Source organism: Salvelinus alpinus, chromosome 17 (assembly GCF_045679555.1).
Source record: "Salvelinus alpinus chromosome 17, SLU_Salpinus.1, whole genome shotgun sequence".
Taxonomy (NCBI): domain Eukaryota; kingdom Metazoa; phylum Chordata; class Actinopteri; order Salmoniformes; family Salmonidae; genus Salvelinus; species Salvelinus alpinus.
This window is the reverse complement of record NC_092102.1, coordinates 37,305,905-37,313,833: the sequence shown is the minus strand read 5'-3', so window position 1 is coordinate 37,313,833 and position 7,929 is coordinate 37,305,905. Positions and strand designations below refer to the sequence as shown.

The following is a 7,929-nucleotide window of genomic DNA, read 5'->3' as shown; positions in this document are numbered from 1 at the left end:
AGCCTCCAGTATTTATGCTGCAGTAGTTTATGTGTCGGGGGGCTAGGGTCAGTTTGTTATATCTGGAGTACTTCTCCTGTCCTATCCGGTGTCCTGTGTGAATTTAAGTATGCTCTCTCTAATTCTCTCTCTCTTTCTCTCTTTCTTTCTCTCTCTCGGAGGACCTGAGCCCTAGGACCATGCCTCAGGACTACCTGGCATGATGACTCCTTGCTGTTCCCAGTCCACCTGGCCGTGCTGCTGCTCCAGTTTCAACTGTTCTGCCTGCGGCTATGGAACCCTGACCTGTTCACTAGACGTGCTACCTGTCCCAGACCTGCTGTTTTCAACTCTCTAGAGACCGCAGGAGCGGTAGAGATACTCTTAATGATCGGCTATGAAAAGCCAACTGACATTTACTCCTGAGGTTCTGACTTGCTGCACCCTCGACAACTACTGTGATTATTATTATTTGACCATTATTTGATCATTTATGAACATTTGAACATCTTGGCATAGTTCTGTTATAATCTCCACCCGGCACAGCCAGAAGAGGACTGGCCACCCCTCATAGCCTGGTTCCTCTCTAGGTTTCTTCCTAGGTTTTGGCCTTTCTAGGGAGTTTTTCCTAGCCACCGTGCTTCTACACCTGCATTGCTTGCTGTTTGGGGTTTTAGGCTGCTGTACAGCACTTTGAGATATCAGCTGATGTACGAAGGGCTAAATAAATACATTTGATTTGATTTGATTTGTGTGTGTGTATGCAGAATAGCGCTGTACCTCCTGTCTATCTCTCTCTCTTTCTCTCTCCCTCTCTCGCTATCTCTCTCTTCCTCTTTCTCTCTCCCTCTCTCACTCTCTCTTTCTCTCTCCCTCTCTCGCTATCTCTCTCTCTCTCACTTTCAGAGGAAGGTGACAGACTGCTCCTCCTCTCAGTCGATAACGGCCACCGCTTCGCGTGCCCACCACACTCAGGCCAGTTGCCATGGAAACAAGAGGAAATGGTGTGTGTTTTTTGGGTGGATGGATGGATGGTGTGTGTGTGTGTGTGTGTGTGTGTGTGTGTGTGTGTGTGTGTGTGTGTGTGTGTGTGTGTGTGTGTGTGTGTGTGTGTGTGTGTGTGTGTGTGTGTGTGTGTGTGTGTGTGTGTGTGTGTAGAAGTGGGGATTTTAGCTCGACACACCTTATGAAATGGGACTCATGTTTGAAAACACTTTTGACATGTAATACCCTGGAGCTCACACATCTCATCATGCAAAGCGTATAGTGTAACACACAGATTCAGTACGCTTTGTTCCCTTATCCCAGGAGATCGTTTTTTTTTTGTAGAAATGTTTGTGTTAACCATACAGATATGCCCAGACACTATATCATGTGTCCTCCAAACTAAACCCTATGTTCTCTTCTGTACAGTCTTGTGTTTGCCTTTGTGAAACAGAACTGTTTAAATGTGTCAAGTGCACTCGTCCTCTATTTTATCTGTGGGATGAGGGAACGGGTGATTATGATAGAGCGGTGATTCCCTTGTTTATAGGAACAACAATACAGTACCATTCGTGCCTTCCTCCCCCAGGATACTGGGTTCTTTCCACATCATTATCAGCCCTTCTCCCTCCTGTCCTCCCCCATCACACTGTCATACATTTTGTTAGAGAGAGACATTCGTAAATATTGTCTGTTCAGGTGTTTGTTTGTTGGTGTGTGCGCGTGTGTGTACATACATTCACATCTCTAGTTGTGTGTGAATTCTCCTGTATCAGCAGATTGTATGTTTTAATTGCTGTGTTAATTGATTGGAAGTCTATTTAGTGTGCGATGAGGCAATCAGCTCAGTGGCTTTATGGACTTAATGATTCAACACAGCAACACCAGGCCTGCTAATGAACCACTCTCACTGTCATCTGCATCAGGGGGTTCCCAAACTTTTTCACTCAGGCCCCGCTTCCAGCGATGGGGAACATCCCGCGCCTCCCCTGCGTGCACGCGTGCCAAGTCTATTTCAATGGGCACAAGCACTGTTCATGACAAAAACTATTCACACCCTTCTTGGCCGAGAGAACATTTTGCAGATTTGAAACTTATTTCCTGCAATTCTATACATTTTGCTATGTCTGTATATTCAAGTTATATTTGAGTGACTTAAACATTACAATAAAATCTATTGGCTAAAAAACCTAGCTTAAAAATGTTAGCTGACATGGGCTAGTTGATCTGGACATTTCTGTTATAAATATCTATCTAATGTACAGTATGCAATGACTGACATGACAAGAGGAATACTGATGATGCACTACCCAATTTCGAAATTGCACCTTGTGCTTTCTACTATTCTTCTATTATTATTATAGTTGTATTTTTTATTTATGGGGGGGCGCGCGTTTTTAAGCTAGGTTTTTTGTAATTGTAATGTTTAAGTCACGCAAATATCAATTGAATACACAGACATGGCAAAATGTATAGAATTGCTGACCCCTATCACCCCACAGTTTGGGAACCACTGATCTACATTATTAGAGTGAGAGAGAGGGGGAGGGTGAACAGAACTATTTTCACTGGAACTCAGGGTATATTTTGTTCCTCAGAAGCTGAGATGTTGAGTTCATGTGTTCCTGAAATTGAGTATATGTGAGGAATTTTCTAAAATTGTGTTTGTTCAATTTTCTCAACATCCACATTTACAGTTGAAGTCAGAGGTTTACATACACTTAGGTTGGAGTCATTAAAACTTGCTTTTCAACCACTCCACAATTTTCTTGTTAACAAACTATAGTTTTGGCAAGTCGGTTAGGACATCTACTTTGTGCATGACACAAGTACTTTTTCCAACAATTTTTATTTTTTAAAATTTTTAAATGTTTAAATGATTTATTACAAAAAAACACAAGGAAGGGGAAACATTAAAGTATTAGAACATGAAGGACAAACAATACGGCATCAATACACTATCAAACATGTATCAGTCTTTCCGCAACAGAGCCAACAATTGTTTATAGACAGATTATTTCACTTATAATTCACTGTATCTCAATTCCAGTGGGTTAGAAGTTTACATACACTATGTTGACTGTGCCTTTAAACAGCTTGGAAAATTCCAGAAAACGATGTCATGGCAAATCAGTCCCAGAACAACAGCAAAGGACCTTGTGAAGATGCTAGAGGAAACAGATACAAAAAAGTATCTATATCCACAGTAAAACAAGTCCTATATCGACATAACCTGAAAGGCCGCTCAGCAAGGAAGAAGCCACTGCTCCAAAACCACCATAAAAAAGCCAGACTATCGTTTGCAACTGCACATAGGACAAAGATCATACTTTTTGGAGAAATGCCCTCTGGTCTGATGAAAAAAAATTAGAACTGTTTGGCCATAATGACCATCGATATGTTTGGAGGAAAAATGGGGACGCTTGCAAGCCGAAGAACACCATCCCAACCGTGAAGTACGGGGGTGGCAGCATCATCTTGGGGGTGCTTTACTGCAGTAGGGACTGGTGCACTTCACAAAATAGATGGCATCATGAGGATGGAAAATTATGTAGAGATATTGAAGCAACATCTCAAAATATCAGTCAGGAAGTGAAAGCTTGGTCGCAAATGGGTCTTCCAAATGGACAATGACCCCAAGCATACTTCCAAAGTTGTGGCAAAATGGCTTAAGGACAACATAATCAAGGTATTGGAGTCGCCATCACAAAGCCCTGACCTCAATCTCATAGAAAATTTGTGGGCAGAACTGAAAAAGTGTGTGCGAGCAAGGAGGCCTACAAACCTGACTCAGTTACACCAGCTCGGTCAGGAGGAATGGGCAAAAATCACCCAACTTATTGTGGGAAGCTTGTGGAAGGCTACTTGAAACGTTTGACCCAAGTTAAACAATTTAAAGGCATTGCTACCAAATACTAATTGAGTGTATGTAAACTTCTGACCCACTGGGAATGTGATGAAAGAAATAGAATCTGAAATAAATAATTCTCTCTACTATTATTCGTACATTTCACATTCTTAAAATAAAGTGGTGGTCCTAACTGACCTAAGACGGGGAATATTTTACTACGATTAAATGTCAGGAATTGTGAAAAACTGAGTTTGAATGTATTTGGCTAAGGAGTATGTACACTTCTGACTTCAACTGTGTGTTTAGAGAGAATAGAACTTCAAAAACAGCACAAGCTGATTGACATAGATACATCTATCAGCTGAATATCCAGTATATTATTGTTCCAAATGTTCCTTTGGAATGATAGAAATGCAGGACTTGTTTTCTTATAGGCCTACTAACTAAACCAGTTTCATGGCATTTCTTTTCTGAGAGGAGAAAGAAAGAGGGGGAGAACAGAGAGAAGGAGCCAGTTCCAGTTCAGTTCTACAATGTGTTTCAACATCAAATCAATATTTTGTGGTGAGAGCGAGCATCACTCTTGTTATAGAACTAAGAAGCGTTTTGTTAAGTGAAAAGGAAAACCACTTCTACACTCAATCAGCACTCAATTTCAGTGAAGACACCATAGAATAGGTTTGTGTGCAATCTATACTGCGGAATCGGTGATGCCTGTTCATGTACATGTGTGTATGTGCACTGTGCAGGCAGGTCCTTACACAGCCACCATTTTGACTACTCAGCTAGTGTCCAGAGGTTGAAGATGGAGAGAAGCCTGAAAGCAAGACGGCAGAGCTGTGCAGCGATGAGCATCGTAGAGAGAAATGTGGTGTGATTTCTGGCACCTCATAACTGCTGTAGCATCATCCAAGTGGATGCTCCATTTTGGTAGTAGTGTATTGTTGGGGGGTTGCTTTAATAAAGCGCTTTGAGATTCTTTATGTAATTAACCCATTTAATCCCAAATTTTTCCCAGACATGAAAATATCCAAATCAAGTGTCATTAGTAACCCTTTGAAGTAATCAATCATTATTTTTTGAAATTGTAATGGAAAAGTAGGTGAAAAAGTGTGTTTTACGGTCGGTCACAATTGTGACCGGTGGGTTAATGTTACGTATACTGAATTAACATATTTCTCCTATGCAGTTATCAAAGTTCTTATATATCCCAACCCAGTTATTAACACATTTAAAACTCTGTCACTAGCAGTCCCCAGCATTGCCCCTAGAATGCCCCGTCACATTCTAGTGTGACTATTTTACACATCAAAAACCCTTATACAACACGATATGAACACTGAGAGCAAAGACAAAAAAACAACAACCATCAACATATTTCAACGTTGTTACTTTATTGTAACATAGATTGAAACATTAATATTATAACTTTATTGTAACATTTGAACTTTTACTTTAGTGCAATATTGATTGTAACATTGTCATTGTGACATTTTAGTGCAACATACACTAACAACTGTATAGCAGTCATGTGATTCATTTCCACTGAACATAAAGGTAACATTTAGGATAGAGGTAGCCTGTAGAATATGTATTCAAGTAGAGGCCTACACTGAACAAAATACAATTATATATATATATATATTTAAAAAGCACCACTGCACTATGAGTGCTTATATATATGTATACCGTATATCATAGAGTTAGGCTTCAGAACCAAGTGCAAGATTAGTTTGTGCATCACTATTTTGAACTGTGATCAGTCAGTTCTACTGTCATACAGTATGTCTTGAATCAATTGACCTTCTTTTCCAAAAACATTTCAGTCATTTTGATTGTCTTTTTCGTAGACTTTTCTTTTCTTCCTAGAGTCCGTTGTACTTCTTCTCCTCACCCTTTATAGACTTTTCTATTTTTCTTTTGTCTTTTTCAGCCCTTTTTCATTTGATCTTATCTCCTTTTCTACTGTCCATGGTATATCTTGAAGCACTCAATGTGCAGTGGCGCTTTGCATTTCTCACATGCATAGGTAGTACGTTTGTCACAATTTACATTTACATTTACATTTAAGTCATTTAGCAGACGCTCTTATCCAGAGCGACTTACAATGACGACTTCTCTGGAACCGGTGCATCGTCTTGATTGGCCAGTGAGAAGTTTTGTCATATCTTGCCTGATCTTCAACAGTAGCAGCCAGTAAAGATCTCCTTCCGTGGCTCAGTGGTTTCGTGACAAACTTTTGCATATTTGGGCTGTATACTATGTGTTTTGGAATCACATCAGTGGCAGGCCTCTTCAATCGTTTGAACATTCAATCTTTATTTTTGAACACCTGCAGCTTTTCCCTTGGCTCTTCTGGCTGACCCCTATGGCTTGTAGAGGCCCTTGGCTCTTCTGACTGGACCTTCTGGCGGGTAGAGGCCCTTGGCTCTTCATTATCAACAATGGAGGGGGGTGGGGGAGGTTGTGGATGGGGGGGGGGGGGGTCATCATCACTGATAACGTTGTTCCTGTCATGATCTGTTTGCATATGTTCAGCATATGCATTCAACACCCATCGCTATCACAATCACTCAGGACAGCATCTTTCTCATTTTGAGGGATAACTGCAATGTTGCATGCCTTGTCTGGGCAGTCACCTAGATCCAACATATCCAGAACTTGACTCAAAGTGAAACTAAAAGAAAGAACAGAGTAGAAAGTTAGGTAAAACAAGAACTATGTATGTGTATAACTATGTGTATACCTAGACGCACTGTGTTATCCCGCCGGTCACTATTGTTGCCGTCAACATGTTTACACATTCTATGACCACACTGAACAAAGTTGAGTAATTGCAAATTAATGTATCAATACTAGACACCTTAAAGACGATGTGTACCAAAAATCTTTGTCCTAACTTTATGTTAACATACTTTACTAACCTTTTGTTTGGGAGCTTTGATGCAGCCATCCTCTTCTCATGGTGCAACCAGGAAGTAAACAGCTCTGGTCATGTGACAATTCACACTAAACATGTGACACTGCACATCTTTCATTGAGACCCTTTATTATTTCAATATTTGCTGGGAATGCGTTGATAGATCATTCAGTAACGTGTTTAGAGCCTTATAACTGGAAATGTTTTTTACGGTCACTATTGTGACCGATGGGATTAAATAGGTTAATAGCTTTGAAAAACATATTATTGATTATTATTTACTCCTCATAGTTTCATTACAGAAGACATTCTGTTTTCAATAATCCATTCGTATCTTCTTTGCAATTAAAAACAAAAAATCTCATATTTTTTGTGATTGTTATTTGAGGGGTGTTTCCCATCCTCCTTCCCCCTCTTCCTCCTTCTCCTCCTCCTCCCCCCCCCCTCCCTCCTCCTCCATCCCTCCTCCTCCTTTCCCTCTTCCTCCCCCTCCTCCTCCTTTCCCTCCTCCTCCCCTCTCCTCCTCGTCCTCCTCCTTTCCCTCCTCCTCACCCCCCCCTCCTCCTCCTTCCCCTCCTCCATCCCTCCTCCTCCTTTCCCTCTTCCTCCCCCTCCTCCTCCTTTCCCTCTTCCTCCCCCTCCTCCTCCTCATCCCCCCCTCCTCCTCCTTCCCCTCCTCCTCCATCCCTCCTCCTCCTTTCCCTCTTCCTCCCCCTCCTCCTCCTTTCCCTCCCTCCTCCCCTCTCCTCCTCGTCTTCCCTCCCTCCCCCCCCCTCCTCCTCCTTTCCCTCCTCCTCACCCCCCCTCCTCCTCCTTCCCCTGCTCCTCCATTCCTCCTTCCCCTCCCCCTCTTTTCCCTCCTCCTCCTTCCCCTCTTCCTCCATCCCTCCTCCTCAGTTCCCACTTCCTTCCCCCTCCTCCTCCTTTCCCTCCTCCTCCCCTCCTCCTCCTTTCCCTCCTCCTCCTCCCCCTCCTCCTCCATCCCCTCCTCCTCCTTTCCCTCCTCCTCCCCCTCCTCCTCCTTTCCCTCCTCCTCCCCCTCCTCCTCCTTCCCCTCCTCCTCCATCCCTCCTTACCCTCCCCCCTCCTCATCCCTCCTTCCCCTCCTCCTCCATCCCTCCTTACCCCCCCCGCCCCCCACCCCCCCTCCTCCATCCCAAGACCCTGGTGCTGTTATTGGTGTTCTATTTTCCCT

At 42.7% G+C, this 7,929-nt stretch overlaps 1 long non-coding RNA gene across 1 annotated transcript; it reads right to left on the bottom strand.

The window, feature by feature from the left end:
• Window positions 1-6,415: 6,415 nt before the first annotated feature.
• Window positions 6,416-6,845, bottom strand: LOC139543263 (uncharacterized). The gene is made up of 2 exons (XR_011668646.1): window positions 6,739-6,845; window positions 6,416-6,491 (listed from the first exon to the last, which is right to left on the bottom strand). It is a non-coding gene; the product is annotated as an uncharacterized lncRNA (long non-coding RNA).
• Between the last annotated feature and the right edge of the window lie 1,084 nt (window positions 6,846-7,929).